The sequence below is a fragment of the Triticum urartu genome, chromosome 1, assembly GCF_003073215.2.
Source record: "Triticum urartu cultivar G1812 chromosome 1, Tu2.1, whole genome shotgun sequence".
Taxonomy (NCBI): Eukaryota; Viridiplantae; Streptophyta; class Magnoliopsida; order Poales; family Poaceae; genus Triticum; species Triticum urartu.
Genome location: NC_053022.1, coordinates 440,469,964 through 440,483,036, shown reverse-complemented (window position 1 = coordinate 440,483,036; position 13,073 = coordinate 440,469,964).

Sequence of the window (13,073 nt, the reverse complement as noted above, 5' to 3'; positions counted from 1 at the left end):
AGTTTCCTATCAATACAGTTATAGCATGGATAATAAACGATTATCATGAACAAGGAAATATAATAATAACCAATTTATTATTGCCTCTAGGGCATATTTCCAACATCAAGAAGCTTAGAGAATCTCTGTACCAAGAGGAAGTGTGGATGCGGCAACACTCAAGAGTGCCTTGGCTACGTGAAGGGGACCGCAACACAGGATATTTTCATGCGCAAGCAACACAGTGGCGGAGAATCAACCGCATATCTGGGTTGCGACGCTTGGACGGCTCTGTATGTGCCAATGAGCAGGAGGATAAACAGGAGGTGCAGTGGTTTTTGAGTCGCAAGGGTTTTCAGATTCTAGTGAACTGTTGCAACATGTGCCGACGAAGGTTACGACTGATATGAACGAGTTGGTCAACAAACCTTTCGACCAGCATGAGGTACGGACGACGCTATTTCAAATGGCTCCATCCAAAGCTCCAGGTGTCGACGACTTCACTGTTGGCTTCTACCAACGCCACTGGGATATTCTGAAGGATGATATCACAGCGGCGGTGCTAGATTTTCTTAATGACGGGGAATTACCAGTGGGTCTAAACGATACCTCGATTACTTTGATACCAAAGGTACGACATCCCCAGTTCATATCTCAATACCGTCCAATTGCTCTCTGTCCAGTGCTATATAAAATTGCATCAAAGGTTATCACGAACAGGATGAGATATTTATTGGAAGAGGTTATTAGTGAGGAACAAAGTGTGTTTGTCCCCGGCCGACTGATCACGGACAACGTACTAGTGGTCTATGAAACTGTTCATACTATGAAAAGAAGGAAGAAAGGAAAGAACTATGCTTGTGTTGTTAAACTTGATATGATGAAGGCCTATGATCGAGTTGAGTGGCACTATCTTGAGTCTGTTATGCTCAAATTAGGTTTAAGCAGCATGTTTGTTCGTCTTGTCATGAAGTGTGTCACTTCGGTCAGATTATCAGTGAGAGTAAATGGTGATCTTTTACCCTTTTTTACACCTTCGAAGGGATTGCGATGGGGTGATCCTGTATCACCCTACCTTTTCCTTCTATGTGCAGAAGGGTTTTCATCTTTGCTGAAATATTATGGTGGTGACTACATTGATAGAGGAATCAGAGTCAGCTACAGATCTCCTTGGGTCAGCCACTTATTATTCGCCGATGATAGTCTCATTTTCATTAGTGCGAAACAGCAAAGTGCTCAGCGGTTGAATGAAATTTTGCAGATATATGCTTCAGCTTCTGGGCAGTGTGTTAATCATGATAAAAGTGCTATTTATTTTAGTACAAACTCACCGCAACCAGTTCGTCACTTGTTGAAGGGGTCTCTGAATATTCAAGCTGAAACTTTCAGCGAGAGATATCTCGGTCTTCCCACGGTAGTAGGGCAGATTACAAGTGGCACTTTCGATCATATTGGAGAGAGAGCTCGTGCCAAAATCCAAGGATGGTCTGAAAAGTTACTTGTGTGTGCTGGACGTGAAGTCTTGTTGAATTCAGTTGTGCAAGCAATGCCAACCTACAGCATGAGTACGTTTCGGTTGACAAAAAACATGTAAGAGCATTAGTTCACCTATGGCCCATTATTTCTGGAGTAGTTCTCTTGACAAAAAAGGTATGCACTGGGTTTCTTGGAATGAACTTGCTTCACCCAAGTGCAATGGAGGTATGGGTTTCCGCGATATGCCACTCTTCAATCTTGCTTTGCTTGGAAAACATGGTTGGAAACTCATGACCAAACCTAGTTCCCTTGTGCTCGGGTCTTGAAGGGCCGCTACTTCCCTGATACTAATTTCTTACATGCATCGGTGCCCAAGTCTGCTTCGGCGACGCGGCGTGCAATCATAGCAGGAAGAGAGGCACTTAATGCCGGTCTGATCAAGAGGGTCGGAGACGGCAGCTCTATTTCAGTCTGGACGGATAAATGGATACCAGGAACTACTATGATGACTCCACTGTCTAGACCACTAGCGACTCATGTTGAATATGTGTCGGACCTTATTGACACAGATAATTGGACGTGGAATCAACAACTGGTTCGAGAGTCTTTCATTGCACCTGATGCTGCAGCTATTCTTAATATTCCGCTACGGCAGGGAGGCGGTGAAGATTACTATGCTTGGGCCTTTGATCCCTCGGGCAACTACACTGTAAAAATGGCGTACCGTACTCTAGTGACTCAAAAAGATCGATCTGCTCTCGAGGATGGGACGGTTAACGAAACCTCACCGACTGAAAAACAGATGTGGAAAGCCCTTTGGAAACTGAATGTGGTCCCAAAAGTTCGAATTTTCTGGTGGCGAGTCCTACGCGGAATTCTTCCAGATGAACACACTCTGAAACGGTGACACATTGCAGAGATTAGCAGGTGCAAAATTTGTTTAACTATGGAGGAGGATCTCCAACATGCGCTGATGTTCTGCCCCCATGCAAAGAGTTTTTGGGAAGAAGCATATGCTTGGTTTGATATACGACTGCCCAGACTACACTCTAGCTCTTGGGCGAGGGACATTTTATGTGATCCTACGATGGCAGAGATGGACCGAGCTAAAATTATCACCATCATGTGGACTATTTGGCACTCACGCAATAGGTTAAAACATGAGCAAAAGGGCGTGGATCCGGCTAATTCCTTGCGCTTGATCAAGGAGTCGCTTGCGTTGCTGGAATTGCCACGGAGTGCTACCAAAATACTCCTAGGTTATGGATGGAGGCTTCCGGATGCGGGTACTATTAAGATCACAACGGATGGGACAATCAACTTCGCTCAAAATTACAGTGGTGCGGGTGGTGTCGTGCGCTCGAGCACTGCATTCCTGGGAGCTTTGTGTAAACCACATGTGGGTATTTCTGACCCACTTATCGCGGAAGCTTTGGCAATGCGTGATGGTGCTTGCTTTGCCAAAATTTGTGGATTCACGCATGTCATCATGGAGATGGATTGCCTAGAGATGGTGCAACTTTGGAGCAATCGTCACAATTCTCGTTCAATTGTGGCCCCTATCTTACTAGAAATTGGAGAGCTAGTTAGCGATTTTTTGTTATTTGATGTACATCATGTAAATCGGTCAGCAAACATTCTGGCACATCTGTGTGCCAAGCATGCTTGCACGCTGAGTGTGACTGAGTGCTGGCTCAATGAGACCCCTAGCTTCCTAGTGACCAACCTGTTGGCTGACTGTCCTGGGAATCCCTTGATTTAATAAATCTCTCTGAATTACCGCAAAAAAATGCCCATCGGCCGCTATTAATTGGCTTTTTTCACATGGGCCTTTGTTTTTTCTTGCTTCCAATATTGACGCTGAGATAATTAGGGGGGCAAATACATGCGTACCTGCCTATGTATCGTCAATTGTATAGTAGGTACTTCATGTTCGCTCGATCATTGCCCCCCGGTCTCCGCCACTGTCTCTAATCATTCTATCCTTATCTAGCCAATTTCTTCAAACACAAAATCTTTTTTGTAGGCTGAAGCTTCACGCTTCTTTTGGCGGCCTTAGTGATACGTCTCCAACGTATCTATAATTTTTGATTGTTCCATGCTATTATATTATCTGTTTTCGATGTTAATGGGCTTTATTATACACTTTTATATTATTTTTGGGACTAACCTATTAACCGGAGGCCCAGCCCAAATTGCTGTTTTTTGCCTATTTCAGTGTTTCGCAGAAAAGGAATATCAAACGGAGTCTAAACGGAATAAAACCTTCGGGAATGTGATTTTCTAAACAAACGTGATCCAGAGGACTTGGAGTGGACGTCAAGCAATCAACAAGGAGGCCACGAGGCAGGGGGCGCGCCTACCCCTTGGGCGCGCCCTCCACCCTCGTGGGCCCCCCGTTGCTCCACCGACCTACTTCTTCCTCCTATATATACCTACATACCCCGAAACCATCCAGGAGCACCACGAAAACCTAGTTCCACCGCCGCAATCTTCTGTACCCGTGAGATCCCATCTTGGGGCCTTTTCCGGAGCTCCACCGGAGGGGGCATCGATCACGGAGGGCCTCTACATCAACTCCATGGCCTCTCTGATGATGTGTGAGTAGTTTACTTCAGACCTTCGGGTCCATAGTTATTAGCTAGATGGCTTCTTCTCTCTCTTTCGATCTCAATACAAAGTTCTCCTAGATTCTCTTGGAGATATATTCGATGTAATCTTCTTTTGCGGTGTGTTTGTCGAGATCTGATGAATTGTGGGTTTATGATCAAGTTTATCTATGAACAATATTCGAATCTTCTCTGAATTCTTTTATGTATGATTGGTTATCTTTGCAAGTCTCTTCGAATTATCGGTTTGGTTTGGCCTACTAGATTGATCTTTCTTGCAATGGGAAAAGTGCTTAGCTTTGGGTTCAATCTTGCGGTGCTCGATCCCAGTGACAGAAAGGGAAACGACACGTATTGTATTGTTGCCATCGAGGATAAAAAGATGGGGTTTATATCATATTACATGAGTTTATCCCTCTACATCATGTCATCTTGCTTAAAGCGTTACTCCGTTCTTATGAACTTAATACTCCAGATGCATGCTGGATAGCAGTCGATGTGTGGAGTAATAGTAGTAGATGCAGGCAGGAGTCGGTCTACTTATCACGGACGTGATGCCTATATACATGATCATACCTAGATATTCTCATAACTATGCTCAATTCTATCAATTGCTCGAGAGTAATTTGTTCACCCACCGTAATACTTATGCTCTCGAGAGAAGCCACTAGTGAAACCTATGGCCCCCGGGTCTATTCTCCATCATATTAATCTACTGTTATTTCTATTACTGTTTATTTTTGCAATCTTTACTTTTTATCTTTATCATAAAAATACCAAAAATATTATCTTATCATATCTATCAGATATCACTCTCGTAAGTGACCGTGAAGGGATTGAAAACCCCTTTATCACGTTGGTTGCGAGGTTATTATTTGTTTGTGTAGGTACGAGGGACTTGCGTGTGGCCTCCTACTGGATTGATACATTGGTTCTCAAAAACTGAGGGAAATACTTATGCTACTTTGCTGCATCACCCTTTCCTCTTCAAGGGAAAACCAACGCAGTGCTCAAGAAGTAGCAAGAAGGATTTCTGGCGCCGTTGCCGGGGAGTCTATGCACAAGTCAAGACATACCAAGTACCCATCACAAACTCTTATCCCTCGCATTACATTATTTTCCATTTGCCTCTCATTTTCCTCTCCCCCACTTCACCCTTGCCGTTTTATTCACCCTCTTTTTCCGTTCCCCTTCTCTTTTCTAGTTCGCCTCTTTTTGCTTGCTTCTTGTTTGCTCGTGTGTTGGATTGCTTGCTTGTCACGATGGCTCAAGATAATACTAAATTGTGTGACCTTTCCAATACCAACAATGATGATTTTATTAGCACTCCGATTGCTCCTCTTACTGATACTGAATCTTGTGAAATCAATGCTGCCTTGCTGAATCTTGTCATGAAAGATCCGTTTTCCGGCCTTCCTAGTGAAGATGACGCTACCCATCTAAGTAACTTTGTTGATTTGTGTGATATGCAAAAGAAGAAAAATGTGGACAATGATATTGTTAAACTAAAGTTGTTTCCGTTTTCGCTTAGAGATCGTGCTAAATCTTGGTTTTCATCTTTGCCTAAAAATAGTATTGATTCATGGAATAAGTGCAAGGATGCTTTTATCTCTAAGTATTTTCCTCCCGCTAAAATCATCTCTCTTAGAAACGATATTATGAATTTTAAGCAACTTGATCGTGAACATGTTGCACAAGCTTGGGAGAGGATGAAATTAATGATACGTAATTGCCCTACTCATGGTTTGAATTTGTGGATGATTATACAAAAAAATTATGCCGGATTGAATTTTGCTTCTAGAAACCTTTTAGCACTACAAAAAAAAGACACATCCGTGACATTTTGGGCCGAACGAATTTTTTTCCTGTCATACATATGACACTTCTATGACGATAATTGTGACAAAACCCGGTATCATCATAGATGTGGTGGGCTCCTACTTCTATGACAAAAAGAAAATGGGCTTTTCATCCTGGGCGGGCCGGAGACGCAGCTGCATGACATTCTTTGGGTCGTCCATGACGGAAAAAACCGTGGTAGAAGCGATGGCGAGGAAAATTTCGGGGAGTTCCCGGTTACGGTGGGAGGTCGGGGCTGAGCGATGCGCGTTTCTCTCGTACACGTACGCGCGTGTGTGCGAGGCGTTGGCTCTAACTGAACCCGAGCGAGGCGTTGGGCTCTAACTGAACCCGAGCGATTGCACTGCAGGCTACGCATTACTGAACCCGAGCGATCGATCGATGGCTGTTAACTGAACCCGATCGAGCGATTCCTTCGCTACTGCTGCTAACTGAAGCCGATCGATGCTACCTCTGGATGAACAATGAGCGTTGTGGGGGGTGGATGAACAGTTCCCGGTGGGGGTGGATGAACAGGACCTCGTGGTGTTGCCTTTGGATGAACAGGACCCCGATCGATCGAGCCGGTTGGGGCTGGATGAACAGGACCCCGTGGAGGGCTGGATGAACAAGACCACCCCGTGGAGGGCAGGATGAACAGTAGATGGTGGAGGGCAGGATGAACAGTAGCCCGTGGAGGGGTGGTTGAACAGGAGCAGTGGAGAGGGCTGGTTGAACAGTAGCCGGTGGAGTAGCACGCGGTGGAGGCTGGATGAACAGGAGGCTAGGAGCCCGTGGATGAACAGTCGCAGGTGGAGGCTGGAGGAGGTAGACGGTGGATGAACAGTAGCTCGTGGAGGCTGGAGGGGGTCGATGGTGGAGATTAACAGTATCCCGTGGAGTCCCGTTTTGCGGTACGCCTCACCCCTCCCGATGAACAGGACCCCCGTTTCGACCGTAGCGCTCCAACACAAGTCCATTTCGTCCGTTTTGCGGTACGCCACACCCCTCCCGATCAACAGGACCCCTGTTTCGACCGTAGGAGGTCCGTTTCCTCTGTTTTGCGGTACGCCAGACCCCTCCCGATCAACAGGATGCCGTTCCAAACGTAGGAGGTCCATTTCCTCCATTGTGCGGTACGCCAGGCCTCGTTTCCATCGCCTGTTACGTCCAAGCCCTCCTGATGAACACGACGCATTCCGTTGCCTCCCCATGAACACGACGACGACGCTGTTTCTCCGTTCCGACCCAGCAATGTACACGAGCCCTGGCCGTACGTATGTGCGAGTAGGCGTTTGAGACCCCGCCCGTATGTACACATACGTGGCCGTATTTTCTTTCTTGCACCCTGGCCGCTGTACGTACGTGTACATGCTACGTGCGCGCCTCTACTATGACACGTGCGCGCTTCTACATCTACCAGTATGTACGTACATGTTCGCGACCAGAATGACAACGCTATGTACGCTTCGACCAGGTGGGTCCCGACTGTCAGGCACTTCCTTGCCTGCGAAGATGTAGCTGGTGGGTCCCAGCAGTCAGGGGGCGAATCGTTTTTTTGCCCGGATGCACTTCCTTGCATGCGAAGATGTAGCTGGTGGGTCCCAGCAGTCAGGGAGAAACGTTTTTTTCGCGAAATACAGTGGCCCGTCCGGTGGGTCCCAGCTGTCAGGTGGAGGAATCATTATTTTCCGCGTAATAAGGAGGCACTTCCTTGCTGTGGCCGTGGACCCAGCTGTCAGCCTCTCCACGTATAGTCCACGTCCGATGCAAGTCGTTCCTTGACCACGTTGACCACGCCACGCCGAGAGCACCAGGGCGGTGGACGATGGCGAGGCCTAGGAAGGGGACGACACGGAGGCAGGGAAGACTCGGCAGTTGTTTCCCACGCGGAGGGGAGTACGACTGTATGAGGGTTTACTGGTGCGTCTGCCGTCGCTGGAGAATAACAACAAGTGTGGGTGAGTAGAGGGATGGCTAGGCCAGCGATGGGAGTACGGTCGGGCGATGAGGCCTGCGCGGCAGCACAGCCGGCCGCGAGGAGGAGGGAGCAGGCAGTCCCGCCGGCCCTTGTTTGAGCGGCTGGAGCAGGAAGAGCAGAGATTGAAGAAGCACGACGGCCGTTGGATGAACATCCAACAGTCAGTGCTTGTGCGTCAACCTTTTTTTTAGGAAAGCCTCAAATCTGTGGAAAACAACATACAGCCCATCTGCCATTATTTCTAATAATTTACAGCCCATTTGCTAATTCTTAAGGTTTTTTTGGAGCCCATATTCTTTTTGTTAGCATTACAGCCCATATTGTGGCAACGGTTAAAAAATTATACGAAATTTTGCATATTTCGGTGTGGTCCAAACTGTTTGTAATCCCGAAATTTCGACTCACATTCAAACTGATTTTAAAAATAAATGTATATCAATATAAAATCCAACAAATTCTCCACGCATAAAAATTAATGTAATTTAAAATCTTGAAATGAAAAAAAAGATATTTGAAAGTAATTGCCGGTTTGATGTGTTTTAAAAATGTACAACCCATTTCTCATTACTGATGGGCCATTTTCTCAGCCAGCCGAATGAAAGCTCTCCTCGTCTTGAAAGATTTGCAGCCCAATAGGCCTGATAAAGCGACTTACTTGGCAAATCACAAAAAAACTGTGCTGTGGCCGTGGACCCAGCTGTCAGCCTCTCCACGTACAGTACTCTTCCAATGGAAGTCATTCCTTGACCACGTTGACCACGCCACGCGGAGAGCACCACGGCGGTGGACGACGGCGAGGCCTAGGAAGGGGACGACGCGGCAGTGGAAGCCCGCGCGGAGAGGACTGCGAAGGTTCACTGGTTCGGCTGCGGTGTGAGGCTGCCGTAGCCGCAGGGCCTGGCCAGCGGTGGGAATAGTAGGGGCGGTGAGGCCTCTGCGGCAGCACAGCCGGCCACGGGAGGCAGGAGCATGCGGCGTGCTGCTTTGGGCGGCTCGAGCAAGAAGACTAGAGGTTGAAGAAGTACTACGGCCGTTGGATGGACATCGTACGGTCACTAGATCTAGAATCGTTCATATTGACTAAGTTGACAAAGCCCTTCGTCCCCGTCAACTTAGTAGGCCCACAAGTCAGCCTCCCAGCAAGGTGGGTCCCAGCTAGCCGGGGGAGTATTCATTTTTTGTGCGTAATAAGGAGGCACTTCTGGTGGGTCCGAGCTGACACGGGGGAACGTTTTTTTCGCGAAATACGGTGGCCCGTCCGGTGGGTCCCAGCTGTCAGGGGGAAACATTTTTTTTCACAAAATACTGGTGGCCCATCCGGTGGGTCCTTGCTGTCAGGTGGAGGAATCATTATTTTCCGCATAATAAGGAGGCACTTCCTTGCTGCCGCCATGGACCCAGCTGTCAGCCTCTCCACGTACAGTCCACGTCCGATGGAAGTCGTTCCTTCCACGTTGACCACGCCGCGCCGAGGGCACCAGGGCGGTGGACGATGGCGAGGCCTAGGAAGGGGACGACGCGGAGCCGGTGAAGACATGGCAGTGGATGCCCACGCGGAGAGGAGTATGAGGGTTCACTCGTTCAACTGCGGTGTGAGGCTGCCGTCGCCGCAGGGCCTGGCCAGCGGTGAGAATAGTAGGGGCGGTGAGGCCTCCACGGCAGCACAGCTAGCCACGGGAGGCAGGAGCAGGTGGCACGACCGGCGCTGCTTTGGGCGGCTGGAGCAAGAAGACCAGAGGTTGAAGAAGCACTATAACCGTTGGATGGACATCGTACGGTCACTGCAGCTAGAATCGTTTATATTGACTAAGTTGACAAAGCCCTTGGTACGTCAACTTAGTAGGCCCACAGGCCAGCTTCCGAAACGGTGCGCCCCAGATGTCAGGGGGAGGAATCATTTTTTGGGCGGGTGAAGCTAGAATATCCAAGATTGAAGAAGAAGCACGGCATCCGTTGGATGGACATCCAACGACCACTGCTGCTAGAACCGTGGGTTGACTATAAGTTGACAAAGCCTCGCATACGTGCCAACTCCGTTTTTTAGGGGACGCGTCAACTTAGTAAGGCCAGAAGTGTGTGGCAGAGAACTTATAGCCCATTTGAGATTTGTAAGAATGTGTAGCCCATTTTTGAATTCTAATGGAATTTACTACAACCCATTTACAATTTTTTTAAAGTAGAGCCCATTTCAACCAACCGTTCAAAACAGAATTCAATAAAATTTCCCACATTTTGATGGGATCCAAAATATTTTTATCCCGAAATTTCTAGTCAGATTAAATACAATTTCAATATAAATTTATATTATGTAAAAATACAACGAAACATTGCGCTCGCAACAATTAATGAAATTAAAATTTTCAATATCCAAAAATAATATTTTATAAAGTAATCACGTGTTTGGTGCATTTTTTTATAGTTACTGCCCAGTTTTTATAATTACATCCCATTTATTATTTCTTAAAGCCCATTTTCTTGTTAAGCCTAATGCATCCCTCCTAGGAAAGATTTGCAGCCCAGCGGGGCGGAGAATAACAACTTGACCTTGCCTGGGTATTCCTAAAAAAGGTATAGCTGGGCTAGCCATTTTCAGCTTGAAAAAAAATTAATATCTGGGCTGAATATCTGGCCTGGGCTAGATGGGCCACACCCCGCCCAGATAATACATGCATCGATGTTTTCGTTGTTGTTCAGAGGAGAAAAATTAATATCTGGGCTAAACATCGAAAAACTCTGCAGTGCTCACACCTCAAAAACACAAATACTGCTCGAGCTACTTGGTCCCAGCTGTCGGCCGCTTCTTGTGCAATTCTCTCGTTTATTGACTAGTACTACATAGGTTGACAATGGTGTGGGACCGTGATGTCAGGAAACCAGGGGGAAGCAAAATAAATAACTCCAGCGAGCGCTTCCACCTCTGCCTCGTTGTCTCCCGTGGAAACCGCTTTCCTCCCTTTTTTTGCTCGGGCAAGGACCAATGCATGCAGCACGTCCATGCGGTTATTAGGCAAGAAATAAAAGCGCTTTGCATGCTATGAATTACGATGGCCTGCATGGGTAGCTAATAAGGCATCCTCTTAACTGCTGTGATTAAATGTTGTGTTTAGAAGAGAGAAATACTCTTTTTTCCACCAATCTGCTTGCACCTAGGTCGTGATGCACCTTCTAATATGACTTATTCACCTAGACGGAGGGAGTATAGTTTTATACACATATATATAATAAGGAGGCACTTGCGTACGTAGGCTATGGACCTGGTGGGTCCCCATTGTCATCCTCTCCAAGTAAAGTCATATCCTCGCCCGCGTGCACTTTCCGCCCGAAACAGTCAGCGCCGCCCGCCCTGCTTCCCCGTGCAGGCGATTGCTCCGCCTTCAAACAACACAAGTGTCATCCGTCCGTCCATCTGCCGCCCACATTAATGATACGCGGTTGCCGAGGCGGCTACTCCGGCGCCACACGCCCGTCCCTCCGCCCGCCCACCATTGCTATATAAACTGCTGCGCCGGCCATAGCCGCAGTCATCCGCATCCGTTCCCTTTCTCCTGTCCACACCACTACTGCCCACCATGGCTTCCTCGCGCTCCAGCGCTCTTCAAAACAGGCGGTCGACGGACCACAAGGAGATGGCAGCCATTGCTGCCGACCGGCAGGCAGACGGAGGACAACGACGTCCCAATGAAGAACATGGTAGTCGACGATCCGGCGCCAACCCCCTCCTCCGCGCCATCCTCGCTGGTGCATTGCACCATGACCATCGGCGAGGCCCATGCCAAAAATATGGACAGTGTGAGGTAGATGCATCAGGAGCAGTTCCGGGAGGCGCAAGATGACGCCGCCTACAACCACCATCTCCTCCAGGAGCATCTGCAGGCGGAGGAGCAGATCACCGCGGAGCGGGCGGAGCAGGAGGTGTTGGGGAACGTAGCATAAATTCAAAATTTTCCTATGTGTCACCAAGATCTATCTATGGAGTCATCTAGCAACGAGGGAGGAGTGGATCTACATACCCTTGTAGATCGCGCGCGGAAGCGTTCAAGAGAACGGGGTTGATGGAGTCATACTCGTCGTGATCCAAATCACCGATGATCCTAGCGCCGAACGGACGGCACCTCCGCGTTCAACACACGTACGGAGCAGCGACGTCTCCTCCTTCTTGATCCAGCAAGGGGGAAGGAGAGGTTGATGGAGATCCAGCAGCACGACGGCGTGGTGGTGGAAGTAGCGGGATTCCAACAGGGCTTCGCCAAGCGCTGCGGGAGGAGGGAGATGTGTCATGGGAGGGAGAGGGAGGCGCCAGGGCTTAGGTGTTGCTGCCCTCCCTTCCCCCCACTATATATAGGGCCAAGGGAGAGGGGGGCGCAGCCTTGGCCCTTCCTCCAAGGAAGGGTGCGGCCAGGGAGGAGTCCATCCTCCCCAAGGCACCTAGGAGGTGCCTTCCCCCTTTAGGACTCTTTCCTTTCCCTTATCTCTTGGCGCATGGGCCTCTTGGGGCTGGTGCCCTTGGCCCATATAGGCCAAGGCGCACACCCCTACAGCCCATGTGGCCCCCCGGGGCAGGTGGACCCCCTTGGTGGACCCCCGGACCCTTTCGGCACTCCCGGTACAATACCGATAATGCGCGAAACTTTTCCGGCGACCAAAACAAGACTTCCCATATATAAATCTTTACCTCCCGGACCATTCCGGAACTCCTCGTGACGTCCGGGATCTCATCCGGGACTCCGAACAACTTCGGTTACCGCATACTAATATCTCATAACCCTAGCGTCACCGAACCTTAAGTGTTGTAGACCCTACGGGTTCGGGAGACATGCAGACATGACCGAGACGTTCTCCGGTCAATAACCAACAGCGGGATCTGGATACCCATGTTGGCTCCCACATGTTCCACGATGATCTCATCGGATGAACCACGATGTCAAGGACTTAATCAATCCCGTATACAATTCCCTTTGTCTAGCGGTACGATACTTGCCCGAGATTCGATCGTCGGTATCCCGATACCTTGTTCAATCTCGTTACCGGCAAGTCTCTTTACTCGTTTCGTAACACATCATCCCATGATCAACTCCTTGATCACATTGTGCACATTATGATGATGTCCTACCGAGTGGGCCCAGAGATACCTCTCCGTTTACACGGAGTGACAAATCCCAGTCTCGATTCGTGCCAACCCAACAGACACT